The sequence below is a fragment of the Erpetoichthys calabaricus genome, chromosome 1 (genome assembly GCF_900747795.2).
Source record: "Erpetoichthys calabaricus chromosome 1, fErpCal1.3, whole genome shotgun sequence".
NCBI classification, from domain to species: Eukaryota; Metazoa; Chordata; class Cladistia; order Polypteriformes; family Polypteridae; genus Erpetoichthys; species Erpetoichthys calabaricus.
Genome location: NC_041394.2, coordinates 297,144,709 through 297,161,852, shown reverse-complemented (window position 1 = coordinate 297,161,852; position 17,144 = coordinate 297,144,709).

Sequence of the window (17,144 nt, the reverse complement as noted above, 5' to 3'; positions counted from 1 at the left end):
TACAGTTGAGGCAATATAATTTCTCCCCAGTTGGTCATGGTTTACAGAGTGACATGTTATGATATACCCAGACCCTAATTTCTACCATGGCGTTCATGTAGAAATTTTAAAAGGGGGCTGTGCACCACCGCCTATCAGCCAAAAGGTAGAGTGATTTCCTTCCAGACTTCCATGACCTCATTTTCTTTTGTTTTCTGCTGGAACTCTCACCAACCACTTTGCTACCCTGGTGCCACCTCCAACTTCCTTTAAACTTAGAGAACCACTTGTTTGGCGGATGTGAACAATATGCTCACTAACCAAAACTTGTAATTTGGGTCAAAAACAGGGACAGCAGCAAACATGAAGTCAAAAGTAAACCAATGTCAGCAAATGAAAGATGGAAAACAAGCACATGAAGTATTGTGATTTGGAAGGTTTCTTCACTTTTTCTGGGATTTAGGCAACCTAGTTTCATCAGGTAAAGATTCTTACTCTATATGGTTGGCTTCAAAATAGACCTGTCCCCATCACCAGCCAATGGATACGTAATATTATGTAGAATAGAAATATGTATTCTACAGTCACAACCGCAGTGCAATAGTGTAAACACTAGAAAAGAAACAAGGAAATATGACACAAATAAAAAAAAAAACAACAAAAAGTTAACTAAGGAGAGAATTAATATTACAAAAAACTGTTTAAACCAGGAGGTGAACTTCTGTGATATCCACAAAAGATTCTTCTATAAATTTTTGGATCAGAGAATTTGGAGTTATTGTGTTTCCCATGTACACAAGAAGTTTGATTTCAGATAAAAAGAGAAGTGTGAAACAAAAGTGCACATTGTCTATACAGTGTGATCTTCTATTTCTTTTTTTATTAATTTTATTTCAAGAAAGTAACATAGTATACAGTCAAGCAGATAAAATGTGCAGAATGACTTTGAACTTATTTGTTGTATACAATCTAGAAAAAACACCAGAAAATTTTGAAAACAAAGAAAAAACAAAATTTTAATAAAATAAGAATTCTACTCATACCTGTGAGAAGGAGAGTAAAGCCAAGAAAAATATATGAATGCATATTGTCATTTTTTTTAAGTGTTGCCATGTTTTAAAAAAGTTTTAAACAGATATTGTAAGCAAGAATAAGTTTTTCCAATTTCAAACAATAGGAAATGTCAGCTACCCAGTGAGTTAAAAAAGGTTAGTTGAGATTCTTCCAATTGAGCAAATCTATATGCTAGTATTGTGGTATAGACTATAGCAATCAAATTGTTCTTTTCCATTTTAAGCCCATCAAGGAGTACACCAAACATGGCTGTTTGTTAAAGGGTTAAGAATGATTGTGACACCAAAGCTATCTGATAAGTGTTTGAAGAATTTTGGAGATGGGCTGGTGGGATGGAGGGGGAGAGAAAGAAAGTTACTTCTTTTTTTTTCTTTTTACCTAGAGTACTATAAGTGCCCATGTGATAATAAGCTCCACAGCCACAATACTTGGCAACAATATGAAATCAAGGGTAATGCTATTGTATGAAACAACACACTACTTTTACTTAAGTGTACAAAATGTTCTTAAATGTTTAGAAGCAGTGTCTCTCTGACCAATCAGTGAACTTTGTGAGGTGGAATGTCAAAGGTCTCAATCACGTTCTAAGGAGGAAAAAAAGGTATTTTCTTACTTAATAAGTCTAAATGACAAAAAAAGTATTTTTACAGGAGACACACTTATAAAGTAAGGACCAGTTTTGGTTACAAAGTGATTGATTTGACAAAATATTCCACTGTAGCTATACAAAAAAAAACAAAAAAAAAACTAGAGATGTGGGAATGTTAATACACAAAACAATCTAATTTGCTGTATCAGACACAGGATGATATTCATGGTGATGGGTAATTTCTTTTAATCTAAAGCAATTTAGATAAATATATATGCACCTATTGTGGACGATAGAGATTTCATCCATAATGTATTTGCAGCTATTCCTAATGTGAACACTCATAAAATTATAACGGCTGGAGACTTTAAATGAGTTTTAAATCCAAACATGGATATGTCTTACGTTATGGTGGCGATAACATCTAAATCTGCAATAATAATCATATAGTTTTAAAGGATCATAGCTTATCAGACCCATGGTGATTTTTAAATCCAAACTCAACTCTATTCTTTTCACCAGTACATTACAGTTACTCAAGAATTGATTATTTCTTTATTGATAATAATTTACTGCCCACTATCAAATCTTGTAAGTATGATTGTTATCTCTGACCACGCCCCTCTGGTCATGGAGCTTAAATCACTGCGCTTTACACACTCATCTCGGAGCTGGCATCTTAACCCTTGTCATTTGCTGATGAGAACTATACAAAATTCATCTCCGAGACAAATTGATCATTTTTTTTTAAAGACAAATGCACCCTCAGAGGTCTTTGCAGGCATATTCTGGGAAGCTCTGAAGGATTTTTTAAGTGAACAGATTATTTCATATCTTTTCCACAAAAATAAATTGGAAACCAACAAGGTGTCAGATATAATCTATGAAATTACCAGAATAGATTAAGAATATGACAGGTTTACGAATGAGGCACTTTATAAGATAAGTTTTGCAATTCGAATATAACCTCTTGACAGCAAAAGAAATGGAACAGCTGATCTGTATATCACAACATCAATACTTTGAACACAGAGAGAAGGCTAATAAGATCTTAGTTCAACAAATCCACAAGCAGGAAGTCCACAATGCAATACCAGAAATTACCAACACAGATGGAGATAAAATCATTGCCCATACAAATATACCCCACATGTTTAGAGAGTACTATGTCTTTATATTCTACCCAGAAAATGAAGATAATCTGGTGCATTCCTGGACCTAGAGATGCTGGAGCTAGATGGCAACGTTTGCAAGTTGGATCTTGAATACATTTTGTATAATTTGAAATGAGATAAGTTTGACTGATGAAAATTTTAAAGTTGATTTTTTTTTATTGGTTGTTGAATATAGAACTAGTGTATTCTGTCTGAGGCTGATTTCCACTCCTTTTCTGAGATGTTAATTGAAGTTCTACAAGTGTGTTAGTCCCTAGTGTTTTCCAAAGAAGAAATACTGAGCATGTCTGAGAAAGCTGAATAAGATCAGGAGCAACAGGTAAAAGCTTCCCTGCCTTAAAGTGTGTCTTGCATTGGTTCCATATTCTGAGTGATTGGTGAATGAGTGGATTATTAGTGTATTGAGTTAGTAATTACTTTTATTGTCCCCTGGGGACAATGTGGCATAAAGACCAGCTGACGAAGCTGGTGAAAACTCATTAATTTGTAGCAATTTCCAGGTAATTATAGTGTGTACATATACCATCCTGTAGTAAAACATGAGCGTTCATGCTGTGTTGGAAGCACTCTTTTTAGCCATTTTTCTGCTGTTTCAGAAAAGCTAAAGAAATGTATTTGGCCATCAACTATTACTTTCAATTTAGCTAGAAACAAGAGGCTGTATCCGATTTCAGCTCTCCCTAAGTGCTGTTTGATACTGTAGAGTGCCAGCTCATTCTGCAGCAGTTGAAGGAAATAAATCTTAGAAAATATTAATTTGTTTGTTCTCAGATATAATCTTCCATATACTGTAATCTTCTTTTTTTAATTGACATCAAGTTTTTTATGCCATTGTTTGTCAAATCAGACAATCAGGCTTCTTGGCTTTGAGGCATTTGATCCACGTATGCAGTAAGTAGTTGCGTTCTCAGTGTATGATTTGAAGTCCTCTCTTATTATTTTAGAAAATAATTCAGCTACAAATCTCACTGGGTTTGGACTTTCATGGTTTTTAATAAGTCCTTTGAGTATTATGTTACCTTCTATATCTATCTTCAAATACTACTAGTTTCAAACAAAGCACTTTGCATTTGGATTCAGTTGTTCTACTTCTTCGATGCAAGTTGTAAACATTTACTTAAAATCTTCCAGATGAGCCCCAAGTACTTTGATTTTTTTTTTTAATTTTGCTTTTTTACCTGCATATTTCAATTAATTTTTGCTAAACATTCTTTTAACTTTATAACAAGGTTATGGCTTAAAATACCCCCTAATCCTTCATGTCCTGGTTCAGCATTTTTATTCTGTTGTGTGTTCCCTTTATATCTTCCTTTACATCCTTTATTTCCACCCCTAGTGTAGCAATCACCTTCAACTCAGAAGGCGGAGTTCCACTGGGGATGCTGGTAGTGGTTGATGGCATGGATGATGAGGCCCTGCCCGGTTCAGATATACTAATCGAAAGCAGCAAATTTTCTTTGCCTGCTTCACTCTACTTTTTGCTCCCACATTAACTGTTGGACAGAGTGAATGCTGCATCATCAGGCCCTTGCTGATACATTCTTTTCCCTTTCTTCTCAAGCTCATTCTGTGGTAGGGTGTTTTGTGATCTTGAACTTGAGAATGGTTTAGACTTTGGCAGATCATTAAGTGCTTTTTCCTTCTCTTTAAGATCTTTCTCTCTTCTTGGCTTCTTCTGTATATTTTTAATATATTTGTAAGTGATATAGAATATCTTGAATAGTTAAAAAAGGCAAAATAAACACCACTGCCAGTGGAGCCATTCATCTTCCACAACAGAGCAAGAGACTATCCAGGCAACCCTGTAATGTTGTTTTTATTAATATAGAGAAAAAACTGAAGATATTGTTAATTGTTTAACCCATTTTGAATATAACAGGGATACACAAAAATAATAAATGTAATAAATAAGTAAACAATAAATACATTTTTAAAAATACAATTCTTAGCTACTATGTGCTTCATATGAATTTACTCGGCCATATTTCATCAAAACTTAAAATCACGCCATTCATGGTAAAAAAAAAAGCTTCAAGTCCCAGTAGAACTAATAATAACTCTTGAAATAATGGAAACAAATTGATAAGAAATCTCACAACACTTTGCCGACAGGGAGATAATTTATGTTTATCTATCTTCTGTGTCTACAAATATTGATCCCATCAGATGGCACACTTTAATGCTTAATGATCTCCTTAAGCATGCTAATATCATGAGACATGGATGAACAAAGAGCCATTTACAAGAATGCCAATATTGTAGCGACAGGACTGAGAAGTAACTCTGTAAAGCACTTGCCTAGATACAACATAAAGTGAGTTTTAATTGGTATGCACAATTTTATATTAACTGTTGAAACTGTCACACTTAATAGAGTATTATATAATACTATAGTGGGTTTAAACAAATGTTCTGCATTATCATTTTCAAGCTCTTATATACTATAAAGTTCTAAGGAATTTGAATACAGCTGAGATTTAGAGGTGAGATGGGGAGTGCAACATTTGTCTCACGCTGCCTAGATAGATAGATAGATAGATAGATAGATAGATAGATAGATAGATAGATAGATAGATAGATGATTGGGACATTAGAGGAAAAACCTTTGCATATGGAAGAAGGTTATTCTTGAGCCAAAATGTCTAATATTATGCCAATCAGGGACCTCAAATCTAGACCTTTTCATTTAGACTCAGATAAATCGTAATACCTATATAGTTAAAATTCATACCCATTCATAACCTATTGCACATGTATAACTCCTGGGATAACAGGGGATTTTATTTTCAATAATGACATCTTGCAACATTTTAACATAATTGATCAGAGTAAGGAGGCTCATTTTGAAATAAAAAGAATACAGAATCAAGAAATCAATAAAAAAATCTGAAGCCATCTAGTATTAACTTACAGGCGCTGCTATTTTTGAGAGGAAACAAACTTAATGTTCAAACGCTATAAATGAAATACATTTTACATGTATATATATATCACATATATAAACGTCTACACGTGTAAGTGTGTGTGTGTGTGTGTCTGTCCGGCCCGAAAATGAGAGGCAGAGTTGGGGTAAGGGCTCTACCTCTGAGGAAACAGAAAAATCGCTTAGTCGCTAATAACACAAGTGAGGAGAGCACGTCAGCAAAACGAAACCTCAGAAGAAAGACAAAGTTGCTTAGCCGCTAACATTGGCAAACCGGTATCTCTTTTACTTTTCTTTCCGGCGCTAATGCACCAGTGATGAGAACACATCGGCAAAACAAATCCTCCTAGGAGAGAGATGCCCAGTGTTGTTTCTTTCAATTACCTGACATCTCTACATTTCAGCGTTTTTTCTGATGATTTCAATAGTTTCTAGGACCCTGGGCTTTTTACAGCACAGGCTTACACAGCTAGCATATATATATTGTCACAAAAACGACTACAAGAAATTGAGAAGATTTGGGGCAGCCACCCGTATAATTGTTCCTGGCTGCAAAACTCATTCCAAAACAAAGACATGTTCATTCAACTGAGTCCAAAACAGAACTAATTCTCTTGAAACAAGATGGTGGCTTTAAAGGCCAGTGAAGGAAGTGATGTCATCAATGCCGGAACCGGAAGCGACATCATTGGCTGCCCCAGAGCCGGGCGGGATTTCCCTAGAATGGTCTGCAAAAGATCGAGAGGGAAAATTAGTGCACTTCGCCACCCCCTGGTCTGGCATGGCATCAAAAGTATTTAAGCCCTTTAGTTGTCTCCTAAACACACGTGTGTGACAATATATTTATATATATACTGTATATATATATATATATATATATATATATATATATATATATGTATGTATAGCAAAGGACTATGTAGCAATCAGGACAGACTGGAGCAGTGTTGAATGCATGTTTTGAAAAAGAGAATTGTGGAGCATTCAGGACAATTAAACAGCTATTGTAAATTTCAGAGATATTCATGAACATTTCAACATTGTTTTTTTTTGGTTTCTGCAGTTCTGCAGAAAACCGCATTCGTTGTTAATTGGCTGATTATTATTATTATTTAAAGTATTTTTCAGCATCTACCTATATCATGCCTAGGCCAAGACAGTGGGTGGTTTTCTGTGGTGTTTTTATGAGTATATGGTTTAGGAGATTGTGTTTGTGTTGTTTGTGTTAAGGATTTTCTTCACTATGTAGGATGTATTTAGAAAGGCCGCTTTGTGTAGTTTATAGATGTGTATTGGTTTATATGTAATGTCTGCAGGCTTTTGTGTAATGTATATGGGAGGACACCAGTGGTGGAGACAATGATGGACACTTGTCCATTCTCCACAAGCAGTGTATTTCTTCTAGCATGGCAATGTCAGTAATATGTGCCTATAGAATAGTTTTTTATTAGTTTGGAATTGGGGAGTTGTGTTGTTTTTGTACTTTGCATAATTTGTACTGTTCTAGCCTATGTGCTTTACCTACATGTTTTTGTTTAAGTGTAACTATGTATGTGCCTATTTTGTGAGATTTCTGAGCTCTTTTGAGACACTCCCCAACAGTGTTGAACACCGAAACGCAGTTGACACGTTTGTCTGGGGTTACTTGTCTGTCGCTGGGGCAACTACAAGTTCAGAGCCTCCCTGCATAACACATCTGTCACGCAATGGTTGATGCGGGGAACATTCAAATCCAGCCACTGATCTGGTCCCATCACTGCTTGTTTGCTGTGTTTTTATGTAGTGAAGTGGTACCTCCCATGTGAATAAATACCCTGATGCAAATAAAGTTGATTTTCTTGAAGCCTTTGGACTCAGTGTTTTCTCTCTGGTGCAAGACAGTGTTTCACGTGTCACAATATATTCATTGTGCCTTCCATGTTACATGTGTGTTTTTGTTCTCTTAAATATTTGATTAAGGTTTCTTTGGAGTTTTTCTGATGTGTTGTCTTGTATCATGTTAATAGGCTTAAGTCATATTTAATGTCCTTTATCTGTGTTTTTAATCGGTGTTCCCATGTGGGTTTCCTGGGTTGGTGTTATGTTGTTGTGTTTTGTCTGTCTCGTGTTTTCATTCCAATGTGGGTGATGGTGGTTACTGCAGTGCATATATTAGTGTTTGCATATCTGTTAGTGTTTTAAGTGTATCAATGTACTGTGGAAGTGTATTTTCTTTTTGTTAGTGAAAGTTCCTTTGTGTTCAGTGGTTTTGGACTTAGGGGATTCTATGTGGTATCTATTCCTGTGTATTGCATGAATGTTCTCTCAATGCCATCTGTCATTTTGCGTAGTAGTACCTTGATGGATAATGTCTAAGTGAGTTCATCAGTAACAGTATCAGTTGTTGTAGTGTTCACTGCTCTAGGATGTGAATTGTTGAATATGTTAATTGGCCTGTTTGTTGCATGAAACTGTGTTGTGTTTGGTATTGTCTGCAAGTTTGCAGTAACTTCCTATTTTATTTGTTCAAGTCTCGTTTGTGGGACGATGTTATGTATGAGAATAGTTTGTCACTATCTGTGGTTTCTTTTTCCTTGATTTGTATGTTTGGGTATTTCTGTGTAAAGACTATTTGTAATGTGTGCCTGTAATGTGTTGTGTCTGTTTCTAATTCTGCAATTGTATAGCAAGTACACATGATGAACTCATTAATATCTTTTGGCCATTTCATGCACAGACATTTCTTACCTGCCTTGGTAGTCAGGACTTTGGGGGCACCCAAAACAGCTACAGCAGTTCATCTGACCCACCTCTCTGTGGAGTGGCCATTTCAGTACATTGCAGTATTGCCATAATTGGGTCAGTGCTGCTTTCGCCTCTAGTAGCCAAGGAACGAGTCTTCACAAGCATGTTACATAGCATAAGTATAACCTTCTATGACTTGTACTTCACACATTGGGCTGTAACACCTAACATTCTGTCAGCTTTCTTTACTGATTCTGTACCCTGTCTGGATGTAGATAGTGATGAGTGCACTACAACACCCAAGTCCTTCTCATAAGAAGTACTTTCATGTTTCAGACCTCCTATTGTAAGTTTAAATATAACATTCATTCTTTCTATATGTAATACCTTACACTTACTTTCATTAAATTCCATTTGCAACAAATTTATCAAAATTCTGTCCATATCCATCAATAATAATGCAGTTGATCCTAAATGATGTGCCATTCCATGTGTTATGTTTGTACTGCAGTTTCATGCTTTATTTTATTTGTTTTCTTTACAGACTTTCTGGAATTTGATTGTGCTTTCCATTTCCTTCTTGATTATCTGTGTTTCCAACTTTTGTGTACTTTTTTACTGTTTTTCATTTTGCCTTACAGACAAAAAACCTTTCTGCTCTAGCTCCTAACTTCTATTTGGTAGGTCTGACCGTAGTTGTCACGGTTAATGCTGTTGAGGACATCACACACATTCCAATGTGCTGGTAAACTGTGTGATTCACCACTTGTATTCTTTTAAGAGATATCAAAATTGAGCTCTCTGCTCATGTGAAATCTATCTCTCTGTATCATGAACAGCAGGCAACCTGCTTATGGCAACAACAAGTCATTGTAGATTTTATAGTGGTACCTTTTAGCCTGGTAAGCAGAGACCAGGTCGTTTCATACAGATAGCATCACTAAAAGAGAAGGCAAGCAAAACAGCATCAGAAATTGTTATAGATTTAAGGACACTCAGTTTATAAAACATAATTAAATAAAATAGTATCTTAAATTAAATTATTAGTATTAATCCTAATAGCATATCCTCAGTAATTTTAATTTGATCACAAATAGGTTTCAACTGCAGCAAAAGCATTTCACTGCAATAAATTATGTGCATTTTTCTTCAGAGTCTATTATGAAAATGTTCATTATGCTTCTTCATTTTGTCAATTTAATATTCAAAATTGAAAGTAACTGAATTAATATCAATGAGATAGCTTCTCCAAAAAGAACAGAGTTTACTGTTGGGTTTAATTTTCTGAATAGCGGTGGTTGAAAACGGCAATCAAAAACTGAAAAATATAGAAAAGCAAGGACTGACTGATACAGCAAACTTTCATAATGAGACAAGACAAAAATCCACAGGCATTCATGTTTCACTGTGGTGAAACAAATATGAGGTTCATGGTGATGCAAGATTTTTTTAGTTATAAAATCACTTCGACTCAGCTCCGGATTGTCTCTGCTGTGAAGCTTTATGGTCGCAGGGTGTTCAGTGGGGAGGCATTCTGGTTGCCTATTAAATGCATGTGTGATCGGGTCATCTGTTCTCCACTGACACTCTGTGGTTTGTCAGGCAGAGCACCTGTGCTCACAAGATATAAGAATAGCCCAAGCAGGTTAGACAGGGGACGATAATGAAGGAACAGTAAAAAGAGGAAAGATTGAGAAGGGAGAAAAAAAAGAACAAAGTCAAGTATTAAGAGAAAAGAAAGGAAAATTGGGCAAGCAAGCTAGTGTGGTGGGAGGGAGATGGCCCTGTGGTGAGCAAGGAGAATGGAATTTATGGGGTAGGGTTGCTCCTGCTAAGTATTCTGCCTGAAGGCGAGAAGAGGACCAGGAAATGAAAAAATAGTCAAAACCAGAAATCAAAGTCAGAGGGAATAATAGAAAGATCAGAAACCAGAAAATCAAGGAGGAAATATGGACTATGTTTGATAGTATTTTTATCCCAGTCATGGGATAAAAGAGTGAATCTTTACACTGCATTTAAAGGGTTGTGCTGAAGAAGCAATGTGTGGTGTTGTGCTACACAACATACATGGCAACCAGAAGTTGCAATTCCCATTAAGGGAATAATAACATGATTGCAAAATAAGTAAAAACATTGTGTCACCATGAATAATTAATCATTACATTTAGGAAACAACTGTAATATATTGTTCTAAAAAGTATTCTAAGTGAGAAAAAAATTCTTAAAGAGTACAAATCATTACATTGAGCATATGGGAACAAAAGTGACCGAAGAGCTCTGAAGATCACCCTGCGGACACCAGGGAGTGGTGATAGTGGAATAGTGGAGCCAGGTTTGATGAAGGTCCACTGGTGATTGTCCAAGGTGGTTAGAGGTGCAAACCAGTTTTAAAAGATTGAACACAATGGCCTGAGTCTCAGCTCCTGCTGAGTAGACCAGATGGATGAGCAGGGACAGAGAAAACGTAGAGAGGCACCAAAGCTCAGAGGTGAGATAGAAGCTTCAGAAGATTTTATTCCGAATTTTACTTTTTTTAGTTTGGATTATTTATTTGTGCTCCTACAGGGAAGAGCACAAATTTTAAATCAAAGATTATTTATTTATTTATTTGACGAAGGAGACCACACTGCACTATATTTTTTTGATTTAAACACTTATTTATTGAATAAAATGCCCTGTGCACTTTGTTTTTCACAATTCTTCTTGTTGTGGCCTCTTTGTGCTAGTCCATCCTTGATTTATGACATTATCAAACACCTTAACATTAACATTAATTTAAACTCTTATTTTCAAATTGGATCAAATCCCGATCAGAAATACTACAGACATCCTGTCTGTTTTGCTATCCTCAACAGTGTTCGTCAATGCTTTCTGTTACCCTGAGTGTATTCTTCATGCTCATTTAAATAAGCTAATGCAAATTTACAACAGCACTGTAAAACTGAAGTTTCTTACTGAGGTTTGTGTTCTATTTATTCCTATTAATTCATGCTAAGAGTAATCTTTAATCCATCATGTTTTTGTAAATGAATTTATTTTTTTACATTGTTAATTATCATGGGTGATATTAAGTATACACTTCCATTGACTTTGTTTGCATGTATTTCAATGACATTTACTTAGTTTTCATTTACAACCTTTCTAACAGCTGTAGTTTATCATATTTTATATACTTCTCCATTGCTGATATTTTCTACTGTATGTAAGGCCTCAGTGGTTGATGCAGTGGTCAGTTTAGCATGTTATTATTGACAACAGACAAGGTCAGTATTTTAACTTCAAAATCTAAGATGGCTGAAGAATGTAAAGGTTGCTGTTCATGTCTGTACGTGGTAGAACCATGTTAACTTTACCCAAAGGACAATTTCTGAAACATTTGACTTTTTTGAAGGCAGCTTGGAGTAATAGAAGTTGAAAACAGTCACTTTATTTTCAGTAGACTGTTGATTAAAAAATGTGATTTTAAAAAATAAGTTTGTTAATTACCTTAATTGTGATTATATATTGTTATTTCAGTTACTGGCATCTACCCTGACGGGCACCACCTACTATGAGTATTAGATGAGTCAAATCCAGCACAGGAAGCCAATTTCTCAAAAGTGTGTATATGAATTTACTTAGTTATCCACAAACACAGTGATTTGTAACTAGTATAGTTAACATTATAATTTCTGAGTGTTTAATCTGAATAAACAATTTATCTTAAATTTGGCTTGTATTTGTGCTAATTTAGCCCATGCCAGACTTTTTTTGCATGTTATAGGTTTATTTTACATTAAACAATGGATTAAATGAAGTTCTAAGAAGGGAAAGAAGGGATTAAACTAATTTTATATGTACAGTTCTTATATAGAATACGTGTCTTAAATTTTGTTAGACTTAGTTTTTCGGTTAAATAGTTTCATAGCCTGATTAACAGGTGCACAGACTCTAAAAAACACAGAATTAATCAATGGATCAATGTAAAAAATCAAGATAATGTTGACAAATAAGAACAGAATGGTCGAGATGAACCTCAGTCATGAGGATACATATTTTTTCAGAACAGTTAGGAAATACCATAAAATAATAATGATGATAATAATATTTAGTAATCTATATATATAATTCACTAAGCCGCCACCAGAGCAAGCAAGACACCCATGAAAGCACGCAGAGCAAAGCAAAACACCCATGAAAGCACGCAGGAAGGGGCGTGGATTCACTAAGCCACCGACAAGTAAGACACCCATGGCGCATGCAGGAAGGAGCCACGCCCACCAACTCTAAGACCATTGGATATGACGACAATTCGCAGTGCCACTCCCACCAACTCAGACACGACGACTCGGAAAAAACGCCATCATGTTCGTCTGTGCTAGAGTACACATGGACCTCTGAGCCACGTTGACTTTTCGGTTATGACGCACGACCGCGTGCACCATCGCAAACTGTTTTACACGCTACATACAGCAATTCGCATCTGCGACAAACATGCGTCTTCTTAGATGGTCCTGCAGGAACACGGAAGACATTTCCCCGCCCTTGACCAGGCGGTATGTATGCTTCGAGAACGAGAGTGGACGCGGCAGGACCATCTAAGAAGAGGCTGTGTATCAATATATATAATTCACTAAGCCACCGCCAGAACAAGCAAGACACCCATGAAAGCACGCAGCTATTTGAAAGCAGTCAACTCACAAAGCCCAGCCCACCAACTCGAGCACGCGTCTACCCACACTCTCAAGGCATTCACGGTGCCTGCTCATGTGCCCGGACGGAACAACTCACTTTCGTCTCTGCTACAGTACACATGCACCACTGAGCCACGTTGACTTTTCATTATTCTTTTCAGTTTCAGCTGCATTTCCATATATAATCCAACAAGTCGTCCGACCGTGGGATACAAATGACAGAGCACCGCCCAAGAACTCGAACTGCTAGAGAGACACGCCCACCAACTCTAAGAGCACCAACTCTAATACGCCTGCCGGCCTGGCTGTTACCAGCGTTCACCGCAATGTACTGGAGTGTAAAACCATCACAACTATCAGACGCTGTCTATATCTAAGAAGATATATAGATACTCATTATTCCCCGGCACGCGTTCACCCACACTCTCAAAGCATTCACAGTGCCAGCTCATGTGCTCGAACGCAACAACTCGCCACACACAAATCTTGCTTAATTTGACTCAACACGGGAAACCTCACCCTGCCCGGACACGGAGAGGATTGACAGATTGATAGCTCTTTCTCGATTCTGTGCGTGGTGTTGCATGGCCGTACTTAGTTGGTGGAGCGATTAGTCTGGTTAATTCCGAAAACGAATGAGACTCCCTCCTGCTTAATAGTTACGTGATCGCCAAGCGGTAGGCGTCCAACTTCTTAGAGGGACAAGTGGCTTTCAGCCACATGAGATAGAGCATTAACAGGTCTGTGATGTCCGGTACTGCACGCGCGCTACACTGAATGGATCAACGTGTGTCTACCCGGCGCTGATAGGCTTGGGTAAGCCGTTGAACCCCATTCGTAATGGGCACTGGGGCTTGCAATTGTTCCCCACGAACGAGGAATACCCAGTGAGTGCGGGTCATACACTCCCTCTGAATACGTCCCTGCCCTGTGTACGCACCGCTCCCATGCTACTACCATGGTCGGGTGACTTGGTGGATTATATATATAGAAAAGCAGCCGGAACCGCAAAGAACAATGCAAAGACAATGTGGCTCAGAGGTGTACATACGACAGCGACTCAGGTGTCATATTAAGCGTCAACAACAAAGACTCGCTACACCTTAATCTACAAGTACTGACACTTATCCCTACCGACGAAGTAACTTTCACCAGCATGCCTTCTTCGTCACAGACGATCCCGCTTTCAGTCACGGACAATTGTATGTTGCTCTCTCCAGAGGTCTATCTTTACATTCACTCACAGTGGTATCCACAAACCCACGCCATTTGGACAACTGTGTCGTTCAAGAAGTGTTCACCCATAAATACATAATTATGCGGCGTATGCTACGCCGCGGGTTGGCTAGTAATAATAATAATATACTTATATAGTACCTTTTCTCTTATTAAAGCATTTTCTAAATATTCAAAAGATACTAAAGGAATAATAACACAAAAAAGATTAGATGAATATACCAGGATATATGCTAAAATCAAACATTATAGATTAATAAATGAAGTACAAAGTTTTGAACCACAATAAGAAAATATAACTATGGTAACATGTTTCTCACATCCAGTATTGTTAATGTGTGGAGATTGCAAAAGGATGCCTCAACCCTTCACTTTTTGCCAGTTTTCTTTATTTTGCCTATTCCCTGGTACATAGTTTTGAGTGTGTCAAATATCTGTAATCTTAATAGATCCAAAGAAGTGAAATACAAGATCACAGCCAACAAACTCAGTACAACTGTTTCTGTATTTAGAACAGACATACATCCTTGTAGAATATTTGACACTCCCTAGCAAGCAAGGACCAAAAGTTGTTCTACAAACAGAAGGGGATGCAAAAGAATATTAGGCATATTATATAAATGTTACATAAAAAGTAATCAAACAAACGCAGCTGATTCTTAGGACTTGTGTATCCTAGAACTAGAGGCATTTACTGTAACTGCTTTGTAATCCATTTTTAGTGTGCCTTGTTAAATGTAGGCTATTATTTCATTTGGACATTTAAGAAAACAAAAACAGTAAAATGATTAATTTTACTATCTTAATTAACTGCTTATGCATTAGAGTAGTGAAATTTTAAAATACAGTATTAACATGGATTCATTACAGTGTCTAATTTTGCCTGCATTCTGTTTTTCACAGCAACCTCCTAAGTGTCCAGAGCCGGCTTTATTATGATTCAGCAGGTTTTCCTGATGATTTTGGTTTGGCATTTTGCACCACTTAAATTAAGCTGCTTCCCAGGACACCATATCATAGAACACCACACTGGCTACTATTGTCTAATAGCACATTTCCATCAGCTTGCTGCATACATCTAAAGACTTGAATCTCCTCAGGAAGTGCATTCTGCTGTGGCACTTCTTGTACAGCACTATTGTGTTGACAGGCCAGTCCAGTTTGCTGTCTATGTGAACCCCCAGGTACTTGTAGCTCTGCACCACTTCCAAGTTCTCTCCCTTGATGGTGACTGGTCCTAGAACCTCTTTGGCACACTGGAAGATCACTACCAATTCTGTTGTCTTGCTCAAGCTGAGCTGTAGGTGGTTCTCCCTGCACTGCCAAAAACAACATTTATTTATATAGTACATTTTACTTTTTTAATATTTTATTGAACTTATTAAAAGCATTTACCATTCCATACAATCAATTCAAACTTAACAAAACTAAATTCAAATCCACCCCTACCCATGAGAAAGAGAGAGAGGCCAACAGCCAGAGCAAAACTGTTGAGAATAGTAAAGAGAGAAAAGAGTCTTTTCCTCCAATATAAATGCTTATTGCAAAATGTTATTCATTAGTTCCTGCCAGGTTTTAAAAAAGTTTTGAACAGATCCTCTAAGTGAGAATTTGATTTTGTTTCCCAAATACAAATAGTATATAACATCGGTTACCCACTGACTTGAAAGAGGTTGGTTAAGATTCTTTATGTTGAGCAAGACAAGTCTATGTACCAATAGTGCAGTAAAGGCATTTACAGTTTGTTTGTCCTTCTCCAATTTAAGCCCATCTGGGAGTACACCAAACATAGCTGTTAATGGATTAGCAGTGATTGTGATACCAAGGCTATCTGATAGGCATTTAAAAATTTTGGTCCAGAATGTTGTTAATTTGATACATGCCCAAAACATGTGGCCTAGTGAATTCAGAGCTCGATTGCAACATTCACTGGTTGCGTCTTGCCCTGGAAACATTTTGGACAGTTTTAAATGACATAAATGTGCTCGATAAAAGATTTTAAGTTGAATAATTGAATGTTTTGCACATATGGAGCTAGAGTGAATTTTGTGCGTGGTTGCCTTCCACTCCGTTTCTGAAATGTTCAGCAAGAAATTCTTTTCCTATTGTACTCTGGAATCTTTATCACTAGAATTACCAGAGTCTACGAAAAAACTCGTAGATCCGGCCCACCTTAAAACCATTCGCAGCTCTCTTTTGTCTTCTAAATGTGCCGATTAAGACGAGCCAGCAAGCAGCCGGCTATTCCATCCCCCACCGTCGCAGAGCGTTCACTAAGTTTTCCCAGCTCATGCCTTGTTTGATTATCTGGGAGTGACTGAACTGCTAGAGTTTTAGTGTGGAAATAATAGATCGCTATTTGGAACACACACAGTTCATGTGTGTTTCATTTCTATAGCAATCTGTGTAAACACATTTTTAAAACAGAAACGTTTTTCATATTTTAGTAGTAAATGACAAAATGTAGGCATAAACTATATAATGTATGAAGCCTGAAGTCCAAAGATCAAGTAAAAACACTTCCACAAAAGGTTCAAGACTGATACAATAGCTTCCGTGGCGTAGCGGTAAGATTTGCTGACTTGTAATTGAGAGTCCCCGGTTCAATCCCCACTCACTCCTATATTTGCCGTTTTCAGTAGTGAGCTCCTCTTTTTGTTAATATTATACAGTACACACATACATTTGGTTTGCGTCTGTAACACACGGTGTGCATTTATAGGACTTGTAAAAAAAGTCTCTAAATCACGATACATACTACCCCCCCCCCC